Genomic DNA, 12278 nt, shown 5'->3' with positions numbered 1-12278 from the left:
CGGTGCCAACAGCTGTGTTTGTAAACTTGAGCATAATCACGAAGCTTGTCGACTTGCGAGGCTTGGAGACTTGTCCAGGAGGCTCTGTGCTAGGGGAGACACACAGGTGAGTTCAGAGGCTTCTCTTGCTAAGGAGACACTGAACCTCGTGATGGAGCAGTCGGTGTAAACAGATCCCTGAGTCCTTATGAAGAAGCAGAGCCAACCCGAGCCTCCTGCCACAGAAATTCCAGATTGATTTATTTCCACTGGGCAGATTAAAATACACAGTGTTTAATGGGGATGACTGGACTTCATAAATTTATCACTGCCTGGCCATGTGCAGCTTTTGATCCTTCCTGCCTGGTCGGGTTGGAGCTGGGAGCGCTCAGTTGCCGCTGTGACGCGTGCGTCTCTATCCATCTTCCTACATGTTGAACTTGGCTGTCCCCATCAGAGACAGGAGGCAGTGCCAGCTCTTGAGGAAGGTGAGCTTTTTCTATTTTAAAGTAGAGCTGCCCAGGCATCCCTCCCCCCCCGACCACACAGTTCCAGCCTGAAAGGCGGGCTGGCTCCCATGTTTGTCTTTTCTTTCCCTCCATCCTTAGGGTGCATTCCTTTGGCTGGCCTGCCTAGTCAGGGTCCCCTTCATTTCACCGTAGTCCATTAGTGTCCCACTCCAAGAGGGCTCTCGCTATGAGACAGAAGTATTGCTCAGCCAGGCTCATGTAATTCACCAAAGTGCAAGAGATAGCAACTGAGCTGGCCGCAGGATTGCAATGTGTTGGGACCAGGACCACAAGAGAAGACCACATTGCTGACTTTGAGTTGCTTGCAATTAGGAGAGAAGACAGGCAGCCCATCTCCAAAGTGTGCCGTGTATGAACAGAGACATGGCCATGAAGTGGGTTGTGAACATTGACCCACTAGGTCACCGAGAGCTGTGGATGCTGGAGGGAACAGAATGATGGATCGTGGAGTACCTCCAAGCTGCACAGGGGTGTGGCCGTGGGAAGATGACAGGCCAGCATCTCCCAGGAGAAAAGAAAAGAGTGAGTAAATGTGCCAGAGTGATGACGAGACAGTAAAGCAGAAGGAGTTATGAGGCTGCAGTGGGAAGCAGAAGATGGAACAAGAGACACTGACTGGCTGTACTGGGCAGCTTGCACTCCCCATGAACTTTAAAGAGGAATTATGATGCTATTCAGTTTTACTCGATTTTATATATGAGGAATCTTAGATTGCACAAACACTGATTGCTGTTGCTTCTCCAGACAGTTCCCAGCATCAGCTCAAGTCCAGGCCTATGGGGGTACCCAAAGGCCTCGTTCCTTCCCACTGGGTATCAGTTACTAAGAACAGTCACATGACAGAGATTTTCTGATCATTGTAAGAGAGTTGAGGAGGCAAAACCTTGTTTTCTCTGGGCTGTGGAAGAATCAGAAATGATCTTGGTGTCAAGGAGTGGCCACAGGGGCCTGTAGGGTCAGTCTTGGTGTGGTTTTGTCCAGTATAGTTTGGGATGCATGGCGATATCAATGATGGGGGAGGGGCTGAAGATCGCCAAGATCTGGTGGGACCCAGGCAGAAGGGGTGACACAGCAATATAAAGAGGAGGAGTCACAATAGAGTCAGAGCAATGGAGAGCTATCAAGGGGCAGAGGCAATATGCCGTTCAGGTTATCACGGGATGTCCAGCCGCCAAATGGTAATTGGTAAAAAATGCATTCGAGTGGGGACACTGGTGAATTCTTGTTGAAAGTACCTAATTAATTAAACCTTCTTTCCGTGGAAATTCTGAACCACAACGATGCAAACTACCTATTGGCCAATTCATGCTTGAAGCCAGGTTTTAAAGCCACCAAGGGAAAATATATTGCTTCTAACTGGCACAAAACTCGCCAGTGCTCAAGCGACATCTCCACGGTTGCTGGGATTATGGTCGGCCACACCTTTGCCCCTGAAATACCATTTGCTGCTAAATTTCTAGCACTTGAAAAACATTCAGGTCCTGTGCATGTGCATCAGTTATGTTTCTTGTTGCTGTGATAAGGAACTGTGAAAAAATGTAAGGGAGAGAGGGTCTGTTTCATCTCACAGTTCAAGGGGACAGTCTGCCGTGGTGGGGAGGTCCTGGTGGCAGGAGTTTGAGGCAGCTGGTCATACTGTATCTACAGTCAGGAAGCAGAGGGGAAAAAAGCTTTGTGCCCAGTTTTTTTTTCCCCAGGGAATGGTGCCAGCTACAGTGGCACCTTGCTTCCTCAGTCTAATCAAGATAATCCTCCACATGGGCCCTCTACCTGGGTCATCCCAGATCTCACCATGCTGACAACTGAGATTTTCCATGACAGTCTTTAATTCCATTTTTAGTCGTAGTATTAAGGTTTGCAGACAAACATGTATATATTTTTTGGTATCATTTTTGCTATTTTCAACAGGGCAGCAATCTAAGTGTTGAGTGAGAGGAAGATATTGTGTTGGATTAGAATTATGCTGGATTAGAGACTACAATGCAGTGTTTGTAAATCCTGTTGTTAATTACTTTAATAACATAGATGAATGCTCATGGAAGAGCATGGAAAAGAATGATTGAAACTAAATGCAGTGAGCATTTATGCGGTTTATTTTTCAACTTCTATCAACTCTACCTATAGAGAAAAAGACTGAAAAATAAACACCCAAATACTGTCCAAGATTATCCCTCTGGTGGGTATGTGATGGTTAGGGTTAGCTGTTGATTACACAGTCTGTAATCACCTGGACAGAGTCTCAGTGAAGAAGGATTGTTTAGATTAGGTGGCCTCTGACCATGCCTGTCGAGTGTTATCTTAAATTCATTGAGATGGGAAGACCTGCCCACTGTGAGTGGCACCATTCCCTAGACAGGCCTCCTGGGCTGTGTGAGTGGAGAGGGAGGGCCGAATAGCAGCATCCCTGCGTTAGTGGGTCCCTTCTTCCGACTTTGGTCATAATCTGACCAGCTGTTTTCAGGCTCCAACCTTACTTCTGCACCACTGTCACCCAGAACTGTGAGCTGAAACAAACGCTCTCTCCGGTAAGTGGCTTTTGTCAGAGCATTGCATTACAGCAGCAGGAAACAAGCCAAGACACGGGCAAAAGAAGTGTAACAGAGGCGACTTTGTGTTCAACCATGACTCCATTTTTAAGTGCTTCATAATGCATAGTTTTCCTTTTACCTTCGGATAATAGACATTTAGAGTAAAGAGGGCTTTTTTTTTTTCTAATCAGGAGCCACTTCCAAATGGCGAGAAATTTCTCTGCACAAATAGTAGTGGATTACTCAGAATATCCCATAAGTCCACTGTAAAACCCACCCAAGGTCAAGGTAAGTAACCCATCTCCCAAAGCACCAGAAGCTTCTATACTTGTCAGTTGGTTTCTATCAGCCATGAAAAGGGGACTACACGGGATGTCACCATATTCCCAAAGACCTTGTACCCAGTGAAGGGAAGCTTGCTGAGGACAGTTGCTGCTTTTCCCTACAATCAAGGTAACCCTGACTGAGCGTGTCTAAGGGCTTCTTGTCAATGTGTGTGTGGTGGTGGTGCTGCTGGGGTTAAGTGAGCAAAAACCATCAGGCAGGACATGAGCCCTATCAGAACTCGGCATCAGACAGAAGAATTGGCGCACACGCCCAGCTGCTGCTTAGGAAGTATCTTAACTAGGGTTTCTATTGCTGTGAAGAGACACCATGACTGTGGCAACTCTTAGAAAGGAACACATCTCATTGGGCCATGTTTACAGTCCGTTATCTTCATGGTGGGAAGCATGACGGTGTGCAAGTAGACATGGCCTGGAGCGGTAACTGAGAGTTCTACATCTGGATTCACAGGCAGCAGGCAGAGACTTGGTTTGAGCTTCTGAGCCCGCAAAGTCCACCCCCTAGTGACACACATCTTTCTGCAAAGCTGCACCTACTCCAACAAGCTCACACCTCCTAATATTGCCACTCTTTATAGGCCAAACATTCAAACACAAGGGTCTATGGGACCATAGCTATCCTAACCACCACAGAAGGGCTGTGGTTTCCTCTGGTTTGGTGGAGGTATACCACACGCTTTCACATTTCTCCTTTCCACAAGGGTTCCCAGGATTCAAGCAATAAGCACCCAGAACATTTCCTACCTCAAACAGATTCTTCCTTAGACTTCTCTTTCAACGGCGCTTGAGTGACCTGGGTTGTCTCTGCGTATGAGAACTGACCTAACAGATTATCCCGGGCACGAATCAGCCTCACCAGAAGACTCTTTGCTGGAGTCGCCACCAGTCCCACCTGTGAACCATCAGACCCTTCTCTAACACAGTTTAACTTCTCTCTGCTGGTTCTGCATCCGTTTCTTTTGAGTCATATGGTGTGTGGAGGAGCCAAGAAAATCAACGCGGTGCCCAGCTCCTGCCGGGCTGCACTTCACCTTCCTGTCAGCAAGGGCCATTCCCAGCATCTCCACCATGCTCTTGAACTACATTTCAAAAGGGAGCATGACCCAGGGCCCACATCCAGCCTAAGGCTCCTGGAGAGGTGGTGTTACATCTCATCATCCCCCCATCTTTTATCAGCGCCAACCTTTCAAGGATACAGCACATCCAGATACTCAAGAAATGACAGAGACTTGGGTTGGGGGTGAAGCTCTGTCGGTAGGCTGCTTGCCTGCTGCAGTAGGGTAGTTTGAATAGGCACTGGCATTTGAATGCTTGGTCTTCAGTGGGTGGCCCTCTTTTTAGGTTTAGAAGATGTGACCTTGTTGGATGAGGTAGGTCACTGGGGATGGGTTTGGAGGGCTTAGAGAGTTTGTTCTCTTTTCCGGTTTGCAGTTCAAGATGCCAGCTCTTAGCTGGTACTGCCGCCACTCTATCAGCCTGCTGCCATGCTCCTGTCACCATGGTGATGGACTCTCAGTCGCTCGAACTGTGAGCCCAAGACAACCTTCTGTAAGCTGCCTTGGTCATCATATTTTATCGCAGCAAAGGAAAAATGACTACGACACTGGGCAAGCACAAAGCCCCATGGTCCATCCGCAGCACCACACAAACCACGTGTGTGGAGCATTTTAACCCCAGCCCTTAGGAAGTAAAGGCAAGGGCATCAAGGTCCAAGGTCATCCTTAGCCACATAAGGAATTCAAGGCCAATCTAGGCTCCATAAAACCCATCTCAAAAATAAAACTGAAAGAGAGTTATTCCAGGATTATTAACGCAGTCAAATGGATGATCACAAGACAAGATGATGCTTCCACTCATCCAGTGATCAGGCTGAATGAAAGACTCATCTCGTGGAGCCACGCACTGTTTCCTAAGCTCTCCCCAAATATCTAGGTGACCTGCAGCTTTGTCTGCGGTCAGTTGTGTTGAACAAAGTCCAGGGCCCCTTTGATGCTCCGGAAGGATGTTCTCCCTTTGGAATCATGTCCTCTTGGGCTTCTTCCCGCCTGCACTATCTCTACTGGAAATGCCCCACAGCTGAACAGTGGACTTCAGAGTCTTTGCAGCTGGGCATGTAAGGGCTGTCTGCAAACACGAGAGGTTTAAAATAAATAGTGACTCTGATGAGCCCCATCTTGATGAGAAGTCTGCACAGCATCCGACACTCTGTGAACGCTCAACACTGCAAAGGGAGTGTGACTGCCAGATCTCTTAAAGGGGCAAAGGCCCCCAGGCCACTGGCTCTGTAAGTGTTACTCAGAAGTGGTGGCCCAGACTGCCTGGGGCCACAAAGCCCCCCCCCCAAAAAAAATACAGATGTTTTACTGCAGCCACTACAAAGTCTTGATGACTGGATGTCCAAGGCTGGGCAACATGCCTTCCTTCCAGATGGTCACTAATGCATCACCAGGGCAATTAGCAGTGGTCATGACCATCATGAGGGCAATGTCCTGTTTATTTTTAACTGTTTGTTCATTGAAGTAGGAGGATGGAAGGGTCTGGATCATTCTAGGCTCTTCCCATTGCTCCTCCTCCCATACCTGTTCTATTTTTGTTTCTCTCCCCTGCCATGAGTGTGTGTGTGTGTGTGTGTGTGTGCACGCGCGCGCGCGTGTGTGCGTGAGTATATGCTTATATATAGGCAAGAGGAGCCCAGAGGTCATTATTGTTGAGTGTCTCCCTTCATTGATCTCTATTCCTTTTCTGAGGCTGAGTCTCTCACCAAACTGGAAGTTTGTCCTTTCAATGAGCTCCCAGGATCTTCTACTCCCACCCACGCACCATTTTGCAGAAGGGAAAACTAATGTTGGGGGAGTTAAATGGCCTTTTCAAATCACTTTACCCGACAGAGACAGACTATCAAGTCTTGGCCCACACTTTTTAGATAAAGCCTCTTGATCCCTGAGTAACCCCAGGTACTGGATGCTTATGTGGTGATTAAATGGCTGGGGAAGCAGTGCTGATCCCCAGCATCTTGCCAGTCAGGGAGTTCTTGCAGGGCTGTGGTGACCACCAGGCAACCTGGCCAGCTCATCAGAGCAAAATGTGGGTATCCTGATGCTATCATTTTCTCTGCTTCACAGCACATACTTGGAGGAAAAGTAGAAATGTTTTCCTTACCACTTGGTCTTTTTCCCTTTTAGGCAGAAAGCGAAAGTAACCTCCTTGACCTGCCTGCCCTGGCCGCAGACCTGTGACTATTTCAGCCAGAATGCTAACTGCTGCAAATTCAGGACAAGTAAAACTGAAATAGAGAAAAACAAACAAACAACAACAAAGCTCTGGCCGACATGCTTGGCTTCTCTTCCTGCGGCTGTGATAAACTACTCTGGCAAAGGAAACTTAAGGGAGAAAGGCTTTGTCGGGCTCACAATTCCAGGTTAGAGTCTGTCCTGACAGGGAGTTCACAGCGGCAGGAGCTTGAGAGAACTGGTCCCATTGCATCCATAGTCAAGAGCAGAGAGCAGTAGAATACCTGCCCTTCTCAGCTCCACTTTATTCAGCTCGGGGAATGGCGTTGCCCACAAGGACGGGTCTTCCCACATCAATGAACATAACTGAGGTAATCCCTCATGGTCATTTTCAGAGGTTCTACATGATTGGAGATTGTCACGTGGGTCATTATAACCCACCATCACACTGGTGCTGGGTCAGTTTATCACAGTAAGTGTCTATTATCAAAGCACAGAAAGGTCTGTAGATGCTCTCTTTTCGTACCCTGTCCCTTGCCTTTCAGGACTCCAGGACCCAGAGAAAAAGACACAATGCAAGCTAAGTTTGTACAAGCCAACAGCTGATGGGTGTTGTGATTAAAGATGCAGCAATTCAGTAACTGAGGACTGAGCTGATTCTGTCCGCAGAGACCGGGACTCGCATTCAGGAAGGGTTGGGCATAAAGGAAGCCTAAAGGAATGATGGGGGAACGAGAGGTGTAACCAGAAGGGATGCCAGGAACAGGCAACTCAGGAGCTAAACCATAATGACGGCAACGGTAGGGAAACCCGAGGGGGCACTGGTTCAGGAGGGAGGGTGCTGAAGAACAGGCCAGAGAACCCCAAGAACACACGCTACTCCATTCCCGGGGAACTGGAGACCACTCTGCCTAAAGAAAACAGCTTGGGAGAATGTCCAGGGCTCTGACCAGTGGTCCATATCTGGACAGGTGTTTCCAGGTTCCTACCATCTTAATCAATGAACTGAAGGAGATCACAGACTCTGTAAAGTAGCAAGGAAACTATTCAAAGCTAATAAATAGTACAGATCCTATCTTTGCTATCAGGAGTTATGGGGGCCACATCGGTGAGAGAACTCAAGGGCCACAGGTCATTATTGCCCGAGTTTTCTTCTATGGTGTCTGGAAAGGAAGGAGGGCACGTTACAAAAGGCAGTAACTGAGTGGTTCTCTATTTTAATTGACCAATGGGCGATATAACCTTTTCTCTACTGGGTATGTCTCTTCCCAAAGTGCATCTGGTTTTGACCTATGCATGCCCAGTTATGCATCGGCATAAGGTGGTAAATTGGGAAATCTCCCTAAAGGTATCCTTAGATAATAGTTTGCCTTAGTGCACACACACACAAAACTAGTTTAGGCCAGATTGGCCTCCTTATTTTTGTACTTAAATATATTAGGCAATGCATTTGAATAGAAAATTGCCTTGCCTAATTATTTCTAGAGGAGGAGAAGTGTATTCAATTATCCAGAATGGAGCATTCTCATAGCTTGGTATAGGCGGGGGGTCCTAGTTTGCCAGGTGCATTGTTAAGAGAAGGGTGTGTGCCTGGTGCATGCAGCTGTTGGTCCTAGATTACTAAGTGCATTGTTAGGAGAGGGATGTGTGTATAGGGCTTGTAGATGTGGGTCCCAGTGCATTGCTAGGAGAGGAGTATGTGCATGGTGCATGCAGATGTGAATCCTAGGTTACCAAATGGAGAGTAAGAATAAAAATGTATACACCGAACACACCAAGCAGAATCGCTAGATTGCTATGCTATTCCTTGTGCTTGCCTGCTTCAGCTTTCGCTTGTGTGGTATGGAAACAAATACCTAGGTACAGGGTGTTTATTTGGGAGGACCCTGGGAAGCTCTGATAACCTGACAGTAGGTTGGGGGTCATGTGAATTGAGCTAGAGAAGGGAAGGTCTTATATATGGCATACTGGTTAGAAGGTCACCTGGGGGAACTGGACCTCCAACCTGCTGTCATGTGTGTGAGAGCCACTCAAACTGATTCCAAAGAACCAGGTATGTTTGTATCTTCCCCCAGACCTGAATTCAATGCCATTTTCCCAGTAACTTGGATTCAACTACATTGGGAGGGTTTATAGGCTTGAAATGGGCACAGGAAATGAATTCAGCGATTGCTTGTGCTCATTTCCTGAGAGTTGCTGTCCTTTCTCACCTATATGCCTGCTGAGGACCTCTGGGTTTTGACGTTGTCCAGGGCGCTCAGGGAGCTGCTTAATCTCCAGCATCCATCAGAGTTTCCTACCAAGCATCCCAGCCTGGCCTACAGTGAGACAGACACATGCCAACTACAGATCGCTTTTGAGTGGGAGCCTCCATGACTTTCAACACAAACCATTAGCAAGCATGTAAGGAAACAGAGGGACTCTGGTCATGGCTATACCTAATATAAGACACACATGTGTCCTACCTGCTGCTTCTCATGTCCCAGGTATGCACAGGCCTCTAAGGACAGGCCACCAATCTCTCAGATTCAATGATTTCCATAGTGTGTCTCTCAGGAAGTTCATATACCTTCTAGGGATATTTCCACTCCACATCCACTCAAGGAAGTCAGAAAAGTCTTCAGCATCTCAGCGGTCAGAATGACATCGATGGAACAAAATTTTAGGCTATCAGGCCCCCTCTCTCACTTATGTGACTCAAGTTCATCCTTGGTTTCTTAAAGCATAGGAGCTGGAAGATGACAATTAGCCTTGGGTGAGTGAGGGCATACCTTCCCACCCCCCCACCCCCCCCACCCCCCGCCAATGGCAGACACACTCGCTGGAGCTTCTAGCGATAAGGTTTCGCTGCCAGGCTCATCCTCTCTGTGCCCTGGTGTTGCCACTCAGGGAAGTTCCTATGATGTGACCCTGACGATGGGAAGGTCTTGGATGCGGCTTCCATTTTCACTGGACAGAGCCTGATGTCCATCCTCCTTCAGCTCACAGGCTGGAGCGCATGAGCTGTTCTAAGTACTGGGAGATCCTTGGAAGCAAAGCCTTGGTGGTGTTAAGGAAAGCCTCACAGCCTATTGCTGGATTTTGGAGGGTTCAGTGTGAGGTAAGCCTGGGTTGGGGGGCAGTAGTGGGAGGACAGCCATTATATATGTCCGTTAGTGAGGGCTGGAACAGAAAAGAAGTAAGTTTGGGAAGGATGGGGAGGGGAGAATCACACCACGTCTGCGGCTTTCTTCCTAGCTGGCCCCCTCCAAAGAAATGGACGGTGTATTCTCTGTGAAAATCACCTTCTCCCAGCTCATGTTCGCAATTATGACAAAACAATAGCTCCTTTACTCAGCTCTCCAAAAACAATCCTTCCACTTCACGATTTACAGAAACAATTTCTTCATTGTAAATCAGTCCCCAGACTCCACAGTGTTCCTCGATCCAGGAAAACACAGGAACATATTTTATAAGCGCTGCCTATTTCCAAACAAGGGACATTGTTTCATCAGAGAAGTGCTGTTTTTTAAGGATCCTCCTGCAGAGCCACCTAGACCGTGCTTTGGGGTGTGAATACGGAAGCAGTGGCGGATTGAGCCGTGTAGGAAAGGCTGCAGGGGAGGAAGTGTGCAGCCTGTTTGTCCATCTGCTTTAGCCGTCACCCAAGCAAGGGTCTTACAGTGTGATTTCAACACTTGGTTCTAATTGGGCAGGCCTGCTGGAGCTAGAGAGCCCTGTCTGGACCAATGTGGGACCAACCTAGAGATGCAGGCGGCAGGCATGGTTCTTGCACTCTCAGATCCCGGGAGACCGGGGCTGTCAGGGAATAGAGACTGGGAACCTGGAGTTAGGATCAAAGGGCACCGGTTCATGGAGCACTAACTTATCTGGAGTAAAGTGACCTTGGAGAAGGCCACACTCGAGTATTGCCCTTCTTAACCGTCAGGGTGGACAGGGATTTGGTTATATAATTGAGGATCTTTGCTAACACGCTACTACCCACTGGGGACCTCTAAGAAACAGTGCTGTAACCTTCTGAGTATGCAGGGCTATTTTCCAGTACCCGACCCCCATCAGTACCCCAGCATCCTAGCCTACCATACAATGGGAAAAGCAAACCCCAGCCACAGACCAACTTCAGATGAAAAGGGTATGTGACTGGTTTGCAGATATAAATCATTATTGCATGTAGACCAGGGCTTTATGTGTTGGGGTAGGGAGCATAGCCAATACCTGCTGTGGGCCTTAATCAGCCATGGGCTACATCACATAAAGCATCTTCTGCTAGACAAGGAATATATAAACCCTATACTCCCATAATGGGCTTGGAAATGGCCTGAGCCTCAAGTATGGGGTTGGGGGAGTACTGGGGAGGAGGTAACCTGAGCTGCAGAGATCATACTCTTCAAGGGACATAAAGGAGGCGCATAGTGAATGATCCTTTATATGAATATGTATTCAGCCCTCCAACTGGACCAGTGGTGCCCTCAGAATAGTCCCCCAAACTCAGTAGCTAAAAACAATATGCCCATGGACAACCTAAGCAGTCAGGGTCACTCATTCCGCCATCCGCCAGTTCTTCCAGCATTTTTTCCCAGCCACTCACTGGAGTAAGGATCAGAGAGTGTTTGTCTTGGTACACTTCTGCTGCAACTCAGTAGAGTGTGTGGCATTTGGGAACGCTTGCAAGAAGTGTTCAGTGTCTACGCTTACTACTCCCAGCTGCATCCCTGGGGTATGCACCTGTTATTCTCTCCCAAGCCATGCAATCCCTTCCCTTGTTCCATCTCAAAGTGTCACTAGAAGCACAGATGGTGCTGAGCTTGTTCACAGAAGGAAACATCACAGTTTTTCTGCACATTCTTGGCCCAAGGAAACTCTTGGAACTTTGGCACATGGAGTTAGTGACCAGAGTCCCACAAAGAGGAAAGTCTTTGAAATCAACCTTGTGTTATGGCCTGAGCCCCCAGTCAAGCCAAATGTACTCTTGTCTATTGGCTTCAAAGTAAACATAACTTATCATTGGGCTTAAGACACCTTGAATGGGTTTTTCTTCCACTCACACCATCAAAGAGCCCCAGATAATATCTGCCTCGCCATCATTAGCTTCTGACGTGCCAGTTTTTTTCTTAAAATCAATGTTGAGGGGTGAGCAGGGCTCCCTGTGTGCATGGGTAGGGTGGACATTGCTGACAGTCTTCTAGCTTTGGAAGACTTTGCTATCAACCACTACTCTAACCAGAATCCTGGGATCCACCACTGACCCCATGCATTCTTCATCACAGTCTACCTCATCACAGCTCTCAGACCCAAGCCCTGCACTTCTGTCTACTCCCTAAGCCAAGCCCACTCTATCTTTTCTGAGGGCTCCAACATTGTCTACCAGACTCTGCTTCCTGCTTGCCTCTTCCAATCCAAAGCAGGTTACTCAGTGCCCCCTGAGCTGGCCATAGCACTTAAAACCACTGGAAGAATTGTCTCTTAAGTAATGTCCTAACCGTAGACATCACCTGAAACTGTACCAAGTTTTCTTCTGTTTTAAGCCCATATGAGGTCTTTGTTGAGTTTACAAATTACTACAAACCCAATAGGTTAAAATAGTGAAAATGTTACTTAAGCCTTTAGATTCAAAACTCATGTGAGCCTCATCAGGTCAAATCCAGGTGCCAGCAGGAATGTAGTCCT

The 12278-nt window shown here is 47.7% G+C and overlaps 1 long non-coding RNA gene across 1 annotated transcript; it reads left to right on the top strand.

Moving 5' to 3' along the window:
- Window positions 1–559: 559 nt before the first annotated feature.
- Window positions 560–7256, top strand: LOC146893478 (uncharacterized). The gene is made up of 3 exons (XR_015003105.2): window positions 560–1031; window positions 3229–3325; window positions 6564–7256. It is a non-coding gene; the product is annotated as an uncharacterized LOC146893478 (long non-coding RNA).
- The last annotated feature ends 5022 nt before the right edge of the window (window positions 7257–12278 follow it).

This window comes from Myodes glareolus, chromosome 7 (assembly GCF_982192425.1).
Source record: "Myodes glareolus chromosome 7, mMyoGla1.1, whole genome shotgun sequence".
Lineage (NCBI taxonomy): Eukaryota > Metazoa > Chordata > Mammalia > Rodentia > Cricetidae > Myodes > Myodes glareolus.
The sequence above is the reverse complement of the archived record's forward strand: the minus strand, read 5'-3'. Positions and strand labels throughout refer to the sequence as shown.